The 19,700-nt window shown below is 45.5% G+C and overlaps 1 protein-coding gene across 2 annotated transcripts in view; it reads left to right on the plus strand.

Moving 5' to 3' along the window:
• Positions 1-476: 476 nt before the first annotated feature.
• The window catches only part of NAALADL2 (N-acetylated alpha-linked acidic dipeptidase like 2), a 797,888-nt gene continuing 778,664 nt past the window's right edge, over positions 477-19,700 (plus strand). The window contains exon 1 of one of the 2 annotated variants that reach the window (XM_083739414.1): positions 477-533. The gene's annotated coding sequence lies outside the window, so the exon portion shown is untranslated. Of the gene's footprint in view, positions 534-16,194; positions 16,272-19,700 lie in introns of those variants that run through there. The other variant, XM_083739413.1, reaches the window with a different exon arrangement.

Raw genomic sequence — 19,700 nt, forward strand, 5'->3', positions numbered from 1 at the left:
TGTAGGTGACTAATTCTTTTTTGTTTTTTATTTTTTATCATGTCTTTTCCTTTTTATACTTTTCCCTTTTTTTGTATTTTTTTGAATATTTGGAAGTAACGTTTATTTCATGCTTTCTCTGTAATTTTAAAGAATGCAATAAAGATAATAATAATAAAAAGAATAAACAACTCCTCTCGCTTTTCCCCTTCTTCCACAGCTTACGTTTTGCTCATTCCTTCCCTCTTTTTGCAAAGCGGTCCCATTCCTCGCCCTCTGCCCGCCCCCTCTTGGCACCGAGATGTCGCCATCTCGAACCGCTCTCGCTCCCTTCCGCGCCCTCCCTCGCCCTTTGCCGGGCCGCTAATGCCAAACTGGGCACTTGATCCCTTGTAATAAGCGCAAATCAGCTACCGGGAGGATGGAGGGAGCGAGGGAGGGAGACCGAGCGAAAGCCGCCCGCTGCTCTCTCACGCCGCTTTACGGCTGCTGAAAACCCCCCCGAGAGAGCTCAGCGCCGCCGTACAGCGCCCAGGCTCCCTCCTCTTCCCAAGGTAAATGGATCCGCCGCAGAGAGTGGGGGGGGGGGGGAGAGGGGCGGGGGAAGGAGGAGCGCAGGCGAGAGCCTGGTGGGCAGAAAAGTTGGCCAAGTCGCGGCGAGGCGCGCAGGCGCGCGCGCAGGCAGGCGCGAGGCAGGCTCGCGGGCTGCGAGGCGCCAACCCGGCAGCGGAGAGCGAGAGCGCGCGCAGGCGCCGCCGCCGCCGCCGCTCTTCCAGCCCAGCTGCCGTTCTCCAGCACTGAAGCGCTCCCCGCCTTCCTTTTATCCCACACCCCCATCTTTGCCTCGCTTTCTCCCGCCCTGCCCGTAGCCGTAATGAGCTTGACCCGACTGTTCCAAGTCAAACGGGGGTGGGGGGGGGGTAGGAAGGAAGGAAGGAAGGAGGTTGTGGTCAGAGTTCGGGGCAGCTGCTTTGCAGTTGGGAACATAGCTGTCAACGTTTCCCTTTTTTAAAGGGAAATTCCCTTATTCCGAATAGGATCCCTCGCAAGAAAAGGGAAAAGTTGACAGCTATGGTTGGGAAATGGAGAGGCTTTATTATTTGCAAAAAAAAAAAAAAAAGGGAGGCTCTGGCCGGCTTCCTGCAGCTAGAGCGAAGGGGGACCACGATGTAGGCGAAGGAAATGTAAAAGGAGGGGATCCCCCCTCCAAAAAAAACCACCTTAGGGTCCCCAAGTTGCTTCTCTTGAGAATAAATACGTGAAGTGCATTGCAAAATGCCATGCCCGTTTTGCAACGCTGTTGGCAAACCCGCGTGCGGTTGTGTAATAACCCGGAGAAGGCTGCGGACGGCACCGATCGGCTCTGGACAGCAGTTGGTTCAGTTCCCTTGGCAAACAAAAGTCGCTCCCGTAGGCCAGAGCTAGGGAATGACGGCAGGAGGAGGGGCGCGCGCGCGAGGAGCTTTAGGCGCTGTTAAACCGGCCGGAGCAGCATCCCAACGTGAAACAGTCTTCGCTTGCGACGTTGTTGAAACTTTAGCGTGGAGCGCTTGACTCCCAACCTCGAAAAGCCCAGCGAAACTTCACCGCAGGAAGGGCGGAGACTGGAATGGGATCCATGCGTCCTGTCGGAACCAGCGTGAGGTTAGAGTAGCCACTTTGTGCGTCACCAGCAGGGGAGGAAAAAAAAGAACACAGACTTTCATGCTCTAGTTTTTATGTTTGGATGAAAAATTGGAGAAACCTCTGCAATGTAAATAGAAATACAGGGCACCTCACCATAGTGGGAAAGGCTGTGTGCCTGCTCAGTCTGCTGTCCAAACCCCTTAATCTTAGATTTTATGCTTTCTTTATCTTGCACTAGACAGCTCTTAAAATTCTAGACTATCCTCTGTCAACTATGACACATAGCAGTCCTCCTAAGCACAAACATATAAAGAAATGCTCAGAAGTAAGTCCTGTTACATCCAGTTTACGCCCAGGCAAGCCTGACCAGTGGTACCTCTGGATGCGAACGGGATCTGTTCCGGAGCCCCGTTCGCATCCTGAAGCGAACACAACCCGCATCTGTGCGTGCGCAGGTCGCGATTCATGATTCGCCACACATGCGCGTGACGTCATTTTGAGTGCATGTGCGAGTGGCGAAACCCAGAAGTAACACGCTCCGTTACTTCCGGGTTGCCGCAGAGCGTAACCTGAAAACATTCAACCTGATGCACATTTAACCCGAGGTATGACTGTACAGGATTGCAGCCACAGTACCAATTAAGAACATAATAAGAGTCTGCTGGATCAGGCCAATGACCCATCTAGTCCAGTATCCTGTTCTCACAGTGGCTGACCTGTGGAAAACCTGCAACCAGGACCTGAGCACAGGAACACAGGTTCCTCCTCTGGTTTCCAGCATCCAGTATTCAGATGCATACTACCTGTGCCCCTGGGGGCAGAGCACAGCCATCAGTGAACTTCGGAGTAAATTTGCATGGGCTCAGGTAGTAGGGGGTCATGCTAAAGATGCTTATAGCTCCATCCTATGCTATGTGCTCAGAAGTAAGGCCCACTTCCCTAGTAAGTGTACAAAGTAGGTAAAGTTAGGTACAACTTTTGAGTGTACATGTAGAGCTGCTGCCCAAAGGAAAATCGGAGTTGGAATGGAACTTGAAGGGTCATCTAGTACAACCCGCTTGCAATGCAGGAATCTCAGCTAAAGCATCCATGACAGGTGGCCATCCAGTCTCTGCTTAAAAACCTCCAAGGAAGGAGGGTCCACAACCTTCTGAGGGAGTCCCAGTCCACCAATGAACAGCTCTTATTGCCAGAAAGTTCTTCCTAATGTTTAATTGGAATCTCCTTTCTTGTCAGCAAGTAAGTCTGTGTATTTGGAGGAACTAGCAAGTAATTATAAAGCTACAGTCTGAAGCACAGCAACTTGGAAGTAAGTGCCATTGAACTTGGCGAGGTTTGTCTCTGAGCAAATGTTCATAGGATCATGCTCTGGGCATGATTACATTGGAGTAAAAACCATTGAAATAAAATAGATTGAGTTTGCTTCCTAGGACTGGGGTGTATAGAAGGATCTGGGTCTTTCTACAGCACAGGTAACCCATAGAACTCCATTTGTGATGGGGATTGCAGTTATTTCTGTTAACCAGGGGTCAGCAACCTTTTTCAGCCCCTGTCCCTCAGACCATGTGGTGGGCTGGACTATATTTTTTTGGGGGGGAACAGATTCCTATGCCCCACAAATAACCCAGAGATGCATTTTAAATAAAAGGACACATTCTACTCATGTAAAAACACCAGGCAGACCCCATAAATAACCCAGAGATGCATTTTAAATAAAAGGACACATTCTACTCATGTAAAAACACACTGATTCCCGGACCGTCTGCGGGCCAGATTGAGAAGGTGATTGGGCCGCATCTCGCCCATGGCCCTTGGGTTGCCTACCCCTGCTGTAAACAAAATCCCATTACTTGTTGGTCATGTGCTTAAGTTCCAGCTGGTCATACGTGCTGCCTTTTTGATTGGTTTTATGAGGGTCTTGGAGTGGCATTGACCTTAGAGAAGCTGAACATAGATGGTCAAAAATGATGTTGTAGACAAAGTGAGAGGAATAGCAATTATTTCCAATCCTATGCAAGATTACTTGGAAAGTCTCATTGAGTTTCATGGAGTTGTTCCTTAAAAGGTATCCATAAGACTACAGCCTTGGGGGTAATCTTGGGCACAATCCCCTGGAGTGAAGTTTAAGATGCAGTGGGTCTCCAGTTTATCTAGTGTTCCGCCCTTAACACTAGTTTAGCCAAAGATACAACAGCTAGCTGAACCGATGCCCTTGTAAGTCCCCAAAAGGTGTGTTCCGGGGAGGTACACAGTGGGAGCTTAGGCTGGATTCTAAGGCAGTTTAGTTCAGCCAAGTGACCTGGCAACCCAGCACAGAACACTATTTTAAAAGCTTGTTTTCCCTCTGCCAGGCTTAGGCAGAACAGCAGTGTTGCTGGTGAAGAGAATTTGACTCTGTTATATTAAGTTTTATACCAGCTTAATTTACACCTGCTAGGCTTCTTGTGCATAGGATAGTTCCCTAAAAAGTGCTTAACTCTGGATCATGCTCATAATTGTTTGAAGCCTCCATATCCGAACCCTATTTACTGCTAAATTTGTTTGCCAATTACACCAACTCAGCAAACTGCTTGTCTGGTTCTCACTGTTGCATGCTATATTAGATTCAGATAAAACTGGAAATTAATTGTTGTGACATTTTTATCTGCATAATGTAAATAAATGGTGATTCATCCTACACAAAGGCATATTACTCCTTAAAAAAAAAAACAACACAGCGTGATTTCCTTATTTTTCACTGGATCTTAAACGCTGTCCTGAATTCATTAAAACATTGCAACATCACTGGTAATCTACAAATAGTCTCTGCATTAATATGATTGGTGGGGCTGTCAGCGTGGTTTTTGCTTTATTTTTTATCCTCATTGCCTTCAGTTATTCATCCAGAAAGGTATTTAATTATTTGTTTTCAGCATGTTAGGGCTGTAGCTTTTAAATGTATGTGCAATTAACGGTGAATAGATAATGAAGGCTTTTTCAATTGAAGATTTTGTCGTGAATGTGGATAAATTGAACTGTCCAATACCTTTTTTCGGAATTAGATGAATAGCCTGCCTTAACCTAGTGGCACAGGGAATGTAATGAGAGTTCATATTTGTCAGGGGTTCAGAAGGAGAGACACAGGAGGGGGAGCAAATGGAGAGTGAGGAGGAAGAGGACGAAGGGGGAGCAGGAAGTGACAGCTGCCAGAGTCATTCCGCAAGCCTCTCGAGTGAATCGGAAGACTCGCAGAAGGGAGCACCGATGGCCAGAGCAAGGGAGATTCCAGGGGAGAAACCTCAAGAGGGAGGGGCCAGCGGGGAGTCCCTGAGCAGCAGTTGGAAATCGGGACCAGCTTCCCCACCAGAGCGCAGTGGGGAGGGGGAGTCCCAGGAGTCGGAACCAGTGTTCTTGCCACCAGCGGGAGGAGAGGAGGCAGGGCTGGCCACGCCCACATCCGGAAGCGGGGAAACGGTCAGAAGGAAGGTTACCGGCTGGGCGCGCGCGCCAAGTTCAAATGTACAGGCGAGCGGCACAGCAGGGAGTCCTGACAGGGAGCCAGGTCCTAAAGCCCGCCGGAAGGAAGGGCGGGACTCAGGGGGGTCAGCTTCAGAGGAATCAAGGAAGGAGATAACCCCAGAGGGCAGAAGGACCCAGCGTAGGAAGGAGCAGCGTAGGAGGTGGAGCAAAGCGAGAATCTTAAACTGGTGTGGCTTTAGCAGCGAGTCAGAGGGGACTTAGCCGGTCTAGCGTTAAGACGTGGGTCTGCGCGCCCAGAGCTTGGAAATGGAAACTAAACTTCAATAAAGACTTTTGTATATAATATCCACTGGGCGTTGGTCCTCTGTGAGCTGGGACCTAGCGGCAGTCCTGACAATATTGTAATGCATTAAGGCTTGTTTCTTAAACTGTGGTAATGAATAGCTTGCATATTGCAAGAGAGCAGGGTAGGTGGAATGGTCTAAGCCACAGGGGAACAGAAGAGGCTGGTCCCCAGAAAGAGAGCGGACCTAAGAAGGCAGCATGCTAAAGAAAGCAAAGGGGAAAAAAAAATCAAAATGTGGGATGGATCGTGGAGGGCTCCATAGGAATTACAGTGAGGGGAGGAGATGTGAGAAGAGATCGAAGGATTATAGCTGACTCGTTGAGCATCTGCCTTGTTTTAGTACAGGCATCCCCAACCTTCAGCCCTCCAGATGTTTTGGACTACAGTTTCCATCATCCCTGACCACTGGTCCTGTTAGCTGGGCATCATAGGAGTTGTAGGCCAAAACATCTGGAGGGCTACAGGTTGGGGGTGCCTGTTTTAGAAAGTTCTGGTTTCAATCCTGGGCATGTTCGAGTAGGGCTGGGAAAGACTCCCTTTCTGAAACCCCAGAAAGCTGCAGCTCATTATTGTACTAAGCTAAATGGGCTAATGTATACCGATACTACATGATATGAAGCAGTAGACATACACAGAGTAGATCTATTGAAATCAGTGGATATTTAAATTACTGCAGTCTATTAATTTCAATGGGTCTACTCTGACCAATGTTGAATATCACCCAATCTTTCATGTATTGAATGATACAGTCATACCTCATGTTTGCTTCATGTTACTTTTTTTAGGTTGCATCCTGCGGCGACCCAGAAATACCAGAAAGGGTTACTTTTGAGTTTCACCGCTCACGCATGCGCAGAAGCGCTAAATCGCGCTTCGCGCATGTGCACAAGCGCCAAATCGTGTCGTGCACCTGCGCAGATAGGGCGCTTTAAGTTGCGGGCTTTTCATGTTGCGAATGAGCCTCCAGAATGGATCCTGTTCGCAACCAGAGGTATCACTGTATTTCAAATCTGCTTATCCATCTTCCAACTTCCTGCTACTATATATAGATTGGAAAGTTGCTTGTTCATCTATTTTCTATGCACTTGGACATCCCTTAAGATATTGTCACCAGATTTCACATGGTGGTTCCCGAGACTGAGACCTGTTCGGATACGATCAGATGCCATTTTCAATAAAAATATCGGACTGGAAAGAGTTACTTTAGGGCTAGACTAGAGATGAATTTTGCAATCTGCACAGGTGCAGACTGTTGACAGGTGTCTTGTTAATAATGTTAGCCAGCTTCATTGTATTTAGCCCTTACATTGCAACTTAACTGAAGCCAGGAGTGAGAGTCACAATTGCCAGATATCTAAACACGCCTGGGCTTTATTCACTCACTGATGTGGGTGATACCAAAATGGTTCAACTGCTTTCATAACAAATAGAAAGCTGACATTTGGTACGTGTTTGGATTCTCAAGCAACTCTGAAAAGGGGGTGTTTTATATCTTTTACCCAAGACTTAAAACATGGCTTTTACCACTTTAAAGAATTCCCTTTGCCGCGTTATACCATTCCCTTTACCACATTTTAGATTCACGAAAACCTTTTTCATCCCAAGAGACACATACCCTCTGGGGGAGCTTTTTAGGGGCTACATTCCACCACCCCACATCCAAGCAAGCAATATGAAGACAAAGTCTTAAAGTCCAAAGTCCAAAGACACAAAGCACAAAAGAACTTGAGGAAGACATTGAACAGGGCTAGGGAGGGGCGTGGCCCAGAAAGAGAAGGTGTGGACAGAGCGGGGAGCACATGTAGGTAAGGTGGGCAGGTGAGGGCTGACTCAAGGCAGAGTGAGGTTGGTGGGGAATTCACTCTAAGGGACCAGCTTCCACAATTGGTGATATGGTGAAACCTATGGTTAGTGAAGGCCCATGAACATAGATGGAACCACATAACTTCATAATAGCAGCCAGAACTGCATCAGAGACCATATAACAGTTCCCCGCTTCTCTTGGACTGGTGAAGATGATGTTATCCAGGACTGCCTTTATGCTTTCAAAATGCAAACTATATGTTGCCAGTGGGGTGGGGGCGGAGAGAGAGAATATATACTGTAGTGTGTCAATATTGGGACGCGGGTGACGCTGTGGGTTAAACCACAGAGCCTAGGACTTGCCGATCAGAAGGTCGGCGGTTCGAATCCTCGCGACGGGGTGAGCTCCCATTGCTCGGTCCCTGCTCCTGCCAACCTAGCAGTTTGGAAGCATGTCAAAGTGCAAGTAGATAAATAGGTACTGCTCCACGGGAAGGTAAACGGCGTTTCCGTGCACTGCTCTGGTTTGCCAGAAGCGGCTTAGTCATGCTGGTCACATGACCCGGAAGCTGTACACCGGCTCCCTCGGCCAATAAAGCGAGATGAGTGCCGCAACTCCAGAGTCGGTCATGACTGGACCTAATGGTCAGGGGTCCCTTTACCTTTACCTGTGTCAATATCAGTCTGTCGTACACAGCAGCAAGTGCCTTCTTTGTGGCTAAGATACCTGCAGCAGGTTTAGATAAACTTTATCCACAGCATGAATTTCCAAAGCAATGTTAGTGTTTATTTTCTTATATATAATTTAATACATGTAGGCAATCCAGAATTTCTAGGAAATGTCCTCATCCCCCTCCCTTCGTAGTCTCATCTACTGGAACAGGCATTTGAAAACACAGCAATATTACTTTGAGATGCATCTTGCAACAAGAAGACAGATTATATATATTTTACCCTTGTAAATACCTCCCACTTACAGGAAGTCTGGGTGTTCAATTGCGATTTTTGGTACTTTCTACATTAAATTGCATGATGCAACCTCAGGTGTAGTTTTTTTTTTTTTAAGGATTAGGGATGCCACTAGCTTATGCATATTTACTCAGAGGTATTTCCCACATTTTCAGTTGGATTTACTGTCATTGTGTGTACAGAACTACAACATTATTCTTGCATTGTGAATAAACACGTTTGCCAGTATTTAATACCTGACAGAAGAATTCATGTAGGCAGTGAAAGATAATGAATGAGAAGGGAATGTCAAGGTGAAGTCAGTTTGTTGTTGTTGTTGTTTAGTCATTTAGTCATGTCCGACTCTTTGTGACTCCATGGACCAGAGCACGCCAGGCACTCCTGTCTTCCACTGCCTCCCACAGTTTGGTCAAACTCATGTCCGTAGCTTCGAGAACACTGTCCAACCATCTCATCCTCTGTCATCCCCTTCTCCTTGTGCCCTCAATCTTTCCCAACATCAGGGTCTTTTCCAGGGAGTCTTCTCTTCTCGTGAGGTGGCCAAAGTATTGGAGCCTCAGCTTCAGGATCTGTCCTTCCAGTGAGCACTCAGGGCTGATTTCCTTCAGAATGGATAGGTTTGATCTTCTTGCAGTCTATGGGACTCTCAAGAGTCTCCTCTAGCACCATAATTCAAAAACATCAATTCTTCGGCGATCAGCCTTCTTTATGATCCAGCTCTCACTTTCAGGTTGTAGATATGTGTAAATAAACCATATATCCTAAAGACACCACAGTCTCCGCTGTCCCTCATTCCAAGGAGACTGAACCCTGGGTTAGTGCCTGGAACCCCTGGAATCTCTCACCAATCAGAGATTGGGATGGCAGGCAACAACACACACACATTATTCTGTGTATAGAGTAAAGCAGTTAAGTGCATGCTTAATTTTAAATATGTTGCTCTGTTGAGGATTATTGCTTATTAAAATTTCACCACACTGAAAATGGCTATCCGTTGACTGACATGAATTGAGGGAACTGTGAAGAGCACTTTGTAAAATACAGTACTTGCAGGTGCTGATAAAAACCAAATGATTACAGTCGATAAAGGAGGGCACATGTGTTTTTTTTGTTTTTTTTAAGCCAGCAGGGAGTTGTTTTTCTTATGGAAAAGACATATGGACTGGCATGGGCATAGAATATGAAGGAATTAAAACCAGCTTATGTAATTTATATGATTCCCATCAGGCTCTTACAGGAAGAAAGAGCACTGGCAAAGTGTCCAGATGGAACCCAGGAAAGAAGGGTAAAAAAATCCTGAAAGACTCTCAGTGGGAGAAGGAGCTAAGACCTTACACTGAGTTTGATGACTTCATCTAGCCATGGGTGTGATAAGTATTCTGAATGTGCCAACCAACCTTGTGTCAGGTTGGCAATAAATGGTAAGAGGTTCCACAGCCCCAGTTAGGTGGGTAGGTAGAACAGTCCTTAGATGTACCTTGCAGGTGTTTTTTAAGTTGCAGATTCATGTGATCCTTTTCATAATGGAAAGTTCTCATGCAGTTGTGTTTGGGTAGGTAAAGTTGGTTCTGTGAAATTAGAGACACGCGTTTTGCTCATGACTCAGTGTATCTTGGAAACGCATCATATTGTGAGCTGAGCCAAGATATGTGTAGGGATGTGAACATGGGCTGGTCACTCAAAGCATTCACAAAACCATGCTTAAATCCGCTACCTTATATAATACAATTTAACATAGGGGTGGCAATAGAGTATTTGTCAGCTTGTTGGATGCACCTTGATCCAAATTACAGCGCTACTCACTCTTTGCGCTTTGGCTACTGGCATCTTAAGCTTAGTTGCCTGTGCAGTATTCTTTCAAAGACTGATAAAACAAAGGAAGGCGAGAAGTGGGGAACCACAGTCCATTCTGCATTATTTCATAAAGCAGTAAGTTACAGGACAGAAAAGGAAAACACCGTTTCAAACCAGGGCTTACGACCAGGGCAGAGCAGTTGCATGTTGAGACCTTGCAGCCACCCCCTCATTGGAAACAACCCACACAAGGACACAGATATTAGGTTTATGTTATTGGGCAAACTTGGGCCACAACTTTATTGAATTACAGAATGTGAGCGGTATTGGCTTAGGCATTGGTTGGACCTGACTACATCTGACTCCTGCCCATTGTGCAGGAAATCCAATAAGGGTAAGCCACCGGTAGGGGGAGCCCTGTCGGTGCGAACCAACTCAAGCTCCCCCTGGTGTTCCCGTCGGGGTTGTGTCAAGGCCCTAGCCTCCAGCTGGGGGGCCCTGATTCCTTTAATGGAATACCCTTAAGCATGGAGGGGCAGGTGATGGCCACACCTCTCCTCCCCCTCACAAGGTCAAACAATGCCTAACCGCAACCCTAACAAAGTTGTGACGATTGCTACGAGGTAGGCAAAAACCAAGTGGTCAGTGCCAATTTGCCAAGTGGAAAAATTCCTACCAGGCCCCTTGGACAACCAAGGCAACCAACCGAAGTCCATAGCCAGGCCATTGCCTAACCTGCAAAATAGGGAGGGCAGGCGGGTGATTGAGGAAGTCCTCTGACTCGCTCCTCAGTTTAAATGGCTCTGGCCACGCCCCCCAGCCAGCGGATTGGCTGTCTGGGCTCTGATGTGCCAGGATCCCCTAGGCAACAGGGGACAACGTCCCCCGCCCCCTGTGGGGAGTGGGTGGCCATGCAGTCTACCGCAACTCCTCCCCACTGGGAAGTGGAGCGGATTTTTCAGCTCGATGGGCCTGATTCGTGCTTTCTTCTGAGGTCAAACTGAACCCAGCACTTTCACGCACTGCAGCAAATAAGTTCCTGGAATATACTTTTGTTTTTCTATCAATTTTTATGTGTCCTCGGCAGACTATTTGGGAAATGCAAGCAGCATTAGGGAGGAATGAGAGAACTATGAATAAGAATCACGAAACTGCTTCTTGACATATACTTTTGACAAGCAGAGCAGAAATCAAGTTGAAAGGTGAACTCAGATAAGCTGTTAGGTGTCTCGTATGAATTCCTCACCTCCTCTCTGGAGAGGGTTTTTAGCAGCCGTGGTAAAACGGAAGGAGAAGGTCATTGAGATAAATGAAATGTGCCGGGGTCATCCCAGATTGCTAAGTGATGCTGACATTTTTGTGTTCTGAGCTCTTAAGATCACGAGGTGGTGATTGGAGAGGGCTGATTGTACAGCAGCGTTATGCAGAAGACAGCCGAAACGAGCAATGGGAATGACTTTTCAAAATGGGCTTGACGAGGGCTAGTTGGCATGCTGCATTCAATTGAAAAGTGAAAAGGATTCTTGCTGAAAGACTAGAGATGGAACATGCTAAATGGAACTTTGTAAACAGATCAGTTCTGACTCTGGGTTAGGATCACTGCTCCTTCAAGACCTGGACACCTGAGCTTCTGCTATAGCTGTCTCCGCTCCTTTGTACGACCTGTTATACACCTGGATGTTTTGTTTCTGTTCTGAAAGTTCAAGTCCTGGGTATTGCTGCACCTGCACAGCATAACCAGGGAGCCTGGGAACAGGGGTGGACCTTGGTAATATGCTGCCCTGACCACTGAACTATGGCCACTCCCACAAACATCATAAAAATGTTTAGATTATTGTGAAGACAGTATGGGACAGATGTTATGAGTGACCCGACCCCAAAATTTGCCTATCTCTAGCTGGGATGCTGGCATCTGTTATGAAGCAAACTTCAAGCCTGGACTATGAGGTACAAGCAATTCCCATTATCAGTTTCTTGTTACCTCCTTCACCCCGTTTTTGTGGAGAAATTGCTAAAATGTCTCTGATTCAGATTTCTCTAGCAATTGGTATGTCTTGGGTTACCTTATGCCAGTCTTTGGGGGGTTCCCCCCACTGATTGACAGTCCCTGTGCTATTTTGGGGTGCAATAGAACCCCCCATTTTAATGGAGGGGTACACTAATATTTTCTTTTCTAATTTTCTATTGCATGAGTGGCTTTTTGTTGTATTTCCCCCCATTTCCAGTTCTCTTGTTCAGCAGGACGTGCTGTGCTAATTTCAGTCCCCTTGCAAGTGAATTGGTGAGACTTCAGCATCTTAATATTATAATACAATGCAATGATATCAGAAGGAGGTAAAATCCTAGCTGTTAGGATGCAGCTTGCGTCCTCCCCCCACTGCAAAAGGAGCTGTGGAAGGCATCCATTAGAAAGACAAAATTTTAAACCCCCTGCTGAATAGTTAGTGGTTAGGAACGGATTACTCTGACAAACCTCTAACTAGATATCTCCATAATATAATTAGTGAGGAATGGGATTCCCACTTGAAGAAAAACCACATGTGTATTAGTAGTCTTCATGTGGAGTCGAGCATATTTTAGCTGTCTCTTCTCTGTGCTTGTTTAAAGGTGTGCTTGCTTTGCTAAGAACAGTGCAAGAGAAAGTTTATTTCACCATATGTTCCTGTCTTTTACCGTATTCACCATGCAAACTGAATCATTTTGTTCCAGTAGCAGCATTTTTGTGTGAGGAGGAGGCTAGGGAAGATATAGAGAGGGGGCGGATATCACACACAATACATTTTTAAAAATGGTCAGAGAGCAAAAGACAACAGATGGTTTTGCAGAGAACGCTTCAGCTGTTTGTGTGTGTGGGTTGGTGAAGTTGTATTGTTTTCCTTTCATACGTACCTGCTGAGTTTCTGGTATGGATGGTGTGGAGACTTAGGACATACATACAAAACATTCACACTTCTCTGAATTTTGCATTGAATATATGGAAGCAAAATTTATTTATACTCCCGGTTTTTGCCCTGATGGGACTCAAAGCAGCTTGAAGATAAAAACAGGAGCCACTTAAAAAATAGAAAAATCAAACATTAAAATGCAATTAAGCATTGATTGAATTAAAACTATATAATATATAAGATCTGTACTTACCAATAAGTACAATACAAACAGCACGGCACCAGCCCTTTAATTAAAAACAGTCTTTCCCCAAAAAACCTGTTGGAGCAAGTCTTTCACATCCAAACCTGGAGATTCTAGGGATTGGACCTGGTGCTTTCTGGATGTAATTACAGATGGTCTAGCACTACTTAGCTATAGCCCGACTGTCAAAAGAACAATCAGCAGAAGGGGACACAGGGTGACTCCCAAGCCACACTGAGATTCCTCTCCAGGAGGACTATTCTTGACTATTGATCTCCATTTTAAAAGGATTCAGAGAGTATTTAGATGTGCATGGACTGTGGTGTGTGCAGAGCCAAGCTGCAAGGGGAAGCACAACCTTTGTCATCCATTTAGTCAGGCCAGCCTGGCTTTGAAACACTTAAAATATTAAGCCTGCCTTTTGCTTCTGGAAAACCAGGCTGATGGATTGACACCTGCAAATTGCAAAACATCACACTAACAACGATTTGCATTGAACCGCTGCCTACATTAAGTTTAATTGGCTTTACAGAGTACTCCCTTCTTTCTGTTTTTTGTTTTTTTTTAATAACAATGCACCAAGAAGTTGAGCTGTAGGGGAGACTTGTTCAGCATAGTTTAGCTTCTTCAGTCATTATGAGCGGAACAAGAAATTAGGCTGGCAAAGGAGGATATCTGGAGGCAGCCAATATGATGGGAGAGGTAAGACTAGCATTTTTCTACATATGATAAGCCTCAGTAATAGGGAAGGATTGTGAGAGGCATTCCATGGACAGAAGCAATCCTGGAAGACCCATTATAAGGGAGCCGCAATAATACAGGACTAGGAAACTAGAGAAAACAGATTTATTTCATATCAGGAAACCAAGAAATAAATTGGCCAGGCATTACTTTGTTTGTTGGTGCTAAGTGTCCTTGTGCCCATTCTATTCATATTAATGGCCCTCTTGAAGAACTTCCAGGTGGGTTGTAGGGCTCGTGTGCACAGGGTGGTCATTTGGGCAAAAAAGAGGACACAGATTTGCATGCAAGTTGCAAATGCTAGGCAGTGTGGTGCTAAGTACAAAGAATTCTGCTTGCACAATGGAACTTCCCCCTTCTTCTCCTCTGCTCCCTATTACCCTCCTTAGTGGAAGAATAAGAGAAGAAGAGTTTGGATTTGATATCCCGCTTTATCATTACCTGAAGAAGTCTCAAAGCAGCTAACATTCTCCTTTCCCTTCAACAAACACTCTGTGAGGTGAGTGGGGCTGAGAGACTTCAGAGAAGTGTGACTGGCCCAAGGTCACCCAGCAGCTGCACGTGGAGGAGCGGAGACGTGAACCCGGCTCCCCAGATTACGAGACTACCGCTCTTAACCACTACACCACACTGGCTCTCAAGTGGGTTGAAGGAACCTTCAAGAACAGTTTTAGGGGATGCACTTGCTGTATTCAAATTGAGCACCATGTCCATAAGAGCAAAAAGACCCAGAAAATGGTTCAGGTGCATCTCTCTCCCCACCCCACCCCAGTTGATGGAATATACAATGTGCATACATCAGCAACTGTGGTGCTTACTCAGAGAGAAGGTATTTGCACCTCTCCTTTGCACCACTGTTCACAATGGAATGAAGGGGGAAATCCAGTTATAGGAGCCAATTCCTAGGGGACAAAGTCCCTCCAGCCCCCCCAATAAAATATTTGAGCTCCCACCCCATAATCGTTTATATATATATATAATTTGTACCCTGCCCATCTGGAGTGGTTTCCCCAACCACTCTGGGCAGCTTCCAAGAAAATATTTGAAACACGATAAAACATCAGACATTAAAAACTTCCCTAAACAGGGCCACCTTCAGATGTCTTCTAAAAGTCGGATAGTTGTTTATTTCCTTGACATCTGATGGGAGGGTGTTCCACAGGGCAGGAGCCACAACTGAGAAGGCCCTCTGCCTGGCTCCCTGTAACTTGGCTTCTCGCAGTGAGGCAATTGCCAGAAGGCCCTCAGCTCTGGACCTCAGTGTCCGGGCTGAACGATGGGGATGGAGACGCTCCTTCGGGTATACTGGACCGAGGACATTTAGGGCTTTAAAGGTCAGCACCAACACTTTGAATTGTGTTCGGAAATGTACTGGGAGCCAATGCAGGTCTTTCAGGACCGGAGTTATATGGTCTTGGCGGCCACTCCCAGTCACCAGTCTAGCTGCTGCATTCTGAATTAGTTGTAGTTTCTGGGCATTGCCATTCAGATTGTATGCACATGTATGCAGGGCGGGGCTTTGTTGCCTCCCCACTATTTTATTCAAGTTGGCCCCCTGCATCCAGTGAAATGTGGGTGTATATGAATTGTGTTTGGTTTTTTTCAGTGTAGAGCCGGTGCAAACAGGAACCAAATGTGGGGAGCAAACCATGTTTTGTGCAATGTGGATTTTTGAGTGTTTTAAAATAGGGAAGTTATACGGGTGCCATAGGAGGAATTGACGGACGGGTGCACGGGTGGCCATGTGGGTCCCATTAGTACTTCATGTGGACATATTTCTTTGTTTACTTTTTGCATTTACAGTGGTACCTTGGGTTACAGACGCTTCAGGTTACAGTCTCCGCTAACCCAGAAATAGTACCTGGGGTTAAGAACTTTGCTTCAGGATGAGAACAGAAACCGCACGGTGGCAGCAGCAGCAGGCCCCATTAGCTAAAGTGGTACCTCAAGTTAAGAACAGTTTCAGGTTAAGAACGGACCTACGGAACGAATTAAGTTCTTAACCCAAGGTACCACTGTATATCCCATCTTTTCTCAAAGGAGCTCAAGGGGGCATACATGGTACCCCCCTCCCACTTCTCATTTAGTCTTCACAACAACCCTGTGAAGTATGTTAGGTTGAGAAGCAGTGACAAGCCGAAGGTCACCCAGTGAGCTTTAGGTCTGAGTGGGGATTTGAACTGGTATCCCAGGTCCTAGCCTAACGCTCTAACCACTACACCACATGGGCTTCTGTAAGCGAACAAAGAAATGGGCCCCCAAATCATTACAATGTTAGTGGTTTGCCTTTGCAATTGCTAGAGATGAACTGCAGCTTTATTTCAGGAACTATTATTTCGTTCCCCCAGCAAACACACCAAGAATGTTTTCTTTGCTGACATCCCTTCAAGAGTTTCCCTTCCCCTAGAAATCGTGAGAAAGTTGGGTGAGCTTTTCTCTTTGTAAATCATTGTCCTCCTTCTCAAACCATACATTTTTATGAGTAAATGTATTTTAAATGAGTTTCCCTCCTTGTAAATAAATATTGAAGTGCATTCACTACTGTGCTGTAATATCTAGATGCTTATATAACTAAAAAAATGGCAAAAAGTAACCACTTCACTTTGGCCTTGCTTTGTAGTCAGGCATGGAGATTTTGAAAATATAAATTTGTATTAAATTGGGCCATTAGCTTTGAAGTTATGAATATTTAAACTTGGCAATTTTGCACATGCATATTACATGGACTGGTTTTTTTTAAAAGACACATTTTCTAATACAGCCTCTTTTACTTCTAATGCTCCTAAGATACATTTAAAGAAAACATTAAATAGAAATGAATGTTGGCTGGAAAAGCTGATATTAATGCTGCAATTAGTCACTGCATACTAAAATGACAAACAATAATTTCAACAGAAACAGAACCTATATTAGGGGGTTACTGAACGATTTTGGAGAAGTCTATTTTCTCATTTGGTTTTCTTTATTGGAAGGAGCAAACAAACTATTGGGTAAGTGGGTGTATTTGAACATCATTATAAATCATGGTTTATTGTGGCAATAATGTACCCAGGTGAGCCTCAGGGTCACAAACTCCTTGCTCTGTTTTTCAGCTTATCTGACACAGCTGTTCAGAGACGTTCAGAAGCTTTCCCCATTATTATTATTATTATTATTATTATTATTATTATTATTATTATTATCATCATTATTAACTGCCACTTGTCATGTCATCTGTGTTAGAAAAACACTGGGGCCTAATTTGAATATTAGAATGTCTGGCATCTGGTGGGTGGGCTTTTGTGTTCTGCTCCTGAATCGACCCCTTCCCTTTGGGTGTTCAGTTAAATTCAGTTAGACCAACTGTCATTCTTGCCTCATCATGTGGTTTTAATTTCTCTCAAACAGTACGTTACTGTGTTAGAACTTTCTTTATTATTAAAGCTTTGTTTGACATATACTTGAGCCGCTTACTTGGCTGAATGAAAAGAAACTTAAATGAAGAAAGGTGGAATATTCGAAACAGGGTAAATGAGGGGATATATACCAGTCTGTCAGGAGAATTGGTTTTTTTAATCACCCTACCCTCCACAACAATCTGAACCCAAGAAACTGGTCAGTACTAACTGTGGCTGCTTCAAATGGGGGCAGAGCTTCTGATGCTGCATTCCTGTTTCCCCACAGAATGGCCCTATAGGTTTGATGCTGCATCATGATGTGGTGTCATTCCCCTGGTGTCATTTCTGAGTAAAAACAGGCTGTGAAGAGTGGACTGATTAACCTAGGCATTAATATAATAATATATTGCCCGATAGCTGCAGGTCTCAGGGTGGTTCACAAGATAAAATCGGGATACAGTGGAACCTCGGGTTGCAAACGTAATCCATGCAGGAAGCACGTTCGCAACCCGCAGCGCCATCCCTGCACTTGCACAGGTCGCGATTCAGTGTTTCTGCGCATGCACGAGGCCAAAACCTGGAAGTAACCCGTTCCTGTACTTCCAGGTTCAGTGCGGTGTGCAACCTGAAAACGCATAACCTGAAGCGTCTGTAACCCAAGGCACCACTGTATAAAACCACAAAGTAAATAATCAGCTTAGGAAAACAACAACCCAATAAACCCCCAACACCCCCAACACAGGATAGGGCATAGGTTGTCAATCAAATCAACCAAAGGAACATTTATGCCTGGTGCCTAAAAGTGTGTAGGACTTCCGGTGATGCCGCCATGGTGAACAGCGGACCCCACAATAGCGGGTGCCAGCCGTGCAGTTAATTAAGGATAATCCGGGAGTAATTATCCTCGCAAGCCCCCCGCCCCAGGGTCGGGGGGGGAGAGCTTTCACTCGCAGATCATCCTATAACTGCCTCTCACTCTGATGGAATGTGGGAGCAGGGATGCAGAGTGCATAGCACTGTGTGTATCAGAAACTCCCCAATGTGGTCGCCATGAGTGGAGGTACTTCTGATTCTTTTAAGACGGATCTGCATTTGGACTTAAGAAACAGATGTGCTCTAGATAAAGGAGAAGGATGACCTGCTAAATGAATCACCCATTGAGTGTCAAGGTTTTGATCTGGAGGGGACTCTCATCGGAATTGGATTGCTATGTAAGAAGAAGAAGAAGAGTTTGGATTTGATATCCCGCTTTATCACTACCCAAAGGAGTCTCAAAGCGGCTAACATTCTCCTTTCCTTTCCTCCCCCACAACAAACACTCTGTGAGGTGAGTGGGGCTGAGAGACTTCAAAGAAGTGTGACTGGCCCAAGGCCACCCAGCAGCTGCATGTGGAGGATCAGAGATGTGAACCCGGTTCACCAGATTACGAATCTACCGCTCTTAACCGCTACACCACACTGGCTCTGTAAGTGAAGGGGAGCTCCAATAAACAAGAGTGGAAGACTCGAGAACAACAGCAGCAGACCTTCAAGCAGCCTTTGGAAGGCACAGCCCATAGAATGATTCCTGCTACTCCCCAGAGGAGGAGGAGGAGATGAGTGGTGGTGATAGCTGACTCCCTACTGAGGGGAACAGAGGGAGGACTGTCTAAACAAGAATGTTTTTATAGCAGGCGCTGAAAAGAGTACAGTGAAGAGTACAGTCTGCTGGATCTCAATAGGCAAGGAGTTCCCAAGTGCTGGTGCTGCCACGCTAAGTGACTGAGTTCTTACCTGTTCCTTCCACATAGCTCAGTTGTAGAGCATCTTCTTTCCTTGACAACTCCAGACAGGGCTGAGAGGTACACCTGTCTGAAATCCTGGAGAGCCATTGCCAGTCAAAGTAGACTATATTGGCTAGATGGACTTGGTAAAAGGAGCTTTCTATATACAATGATAACTTGGGTTAAGTACTTAATTCGTTCTGGAGGTCTGTTCTTAACCTGAAACTGTTCTTAACCTGAAGCACCACTTTAGCTAATGGGGCCTCCTGCTGCTGCCATGCCGCTGGAGCACGATTTCTGTTCTCACCCTGAAGCAAAGTTCTTAACCCAAGGTAATATTTCTGGGTTAGTGGAGTCTGTAACCTGAAGCGTATGTAACCTGAAGCGTATAGAACCCAAGGTACCACTGTACCTTGAAATACTTAAACAGTTCCTTTCCATATCTGTTCAATCTGCATATTTGTACATAATCCCAATTACTCCAAAACCTGTGTAATAATAATAATAATAATAATAATAATAATAATAATAGCCACCCAGTGATCTCGGGCCTGAAGAAGACTAGTCTCTTTGTAGTAAGCACTGACCCTGGAACTTCTCATTGATTGAAGAAGTGGGAAGCACACAACAATTCTTATTTTTTGCAGTGCCAAAGGGTGTGCTGTATTTGAGAGACGGGAATTCCCTGCAAATTTCACCAGCTGAGCACACTTT

This window comes from Podarcis gaigeae, assembly GCF_964106915.1.
Source record: "Podarcis gaigeae genome assembly, chromosome: 5".
Taxonomy (NCBI): Eukaryota; Metazoa; Chordata; class Lepidosauria; order Squamata; family Lacertidae; genus Podarcis; species Podarcis gaigeae.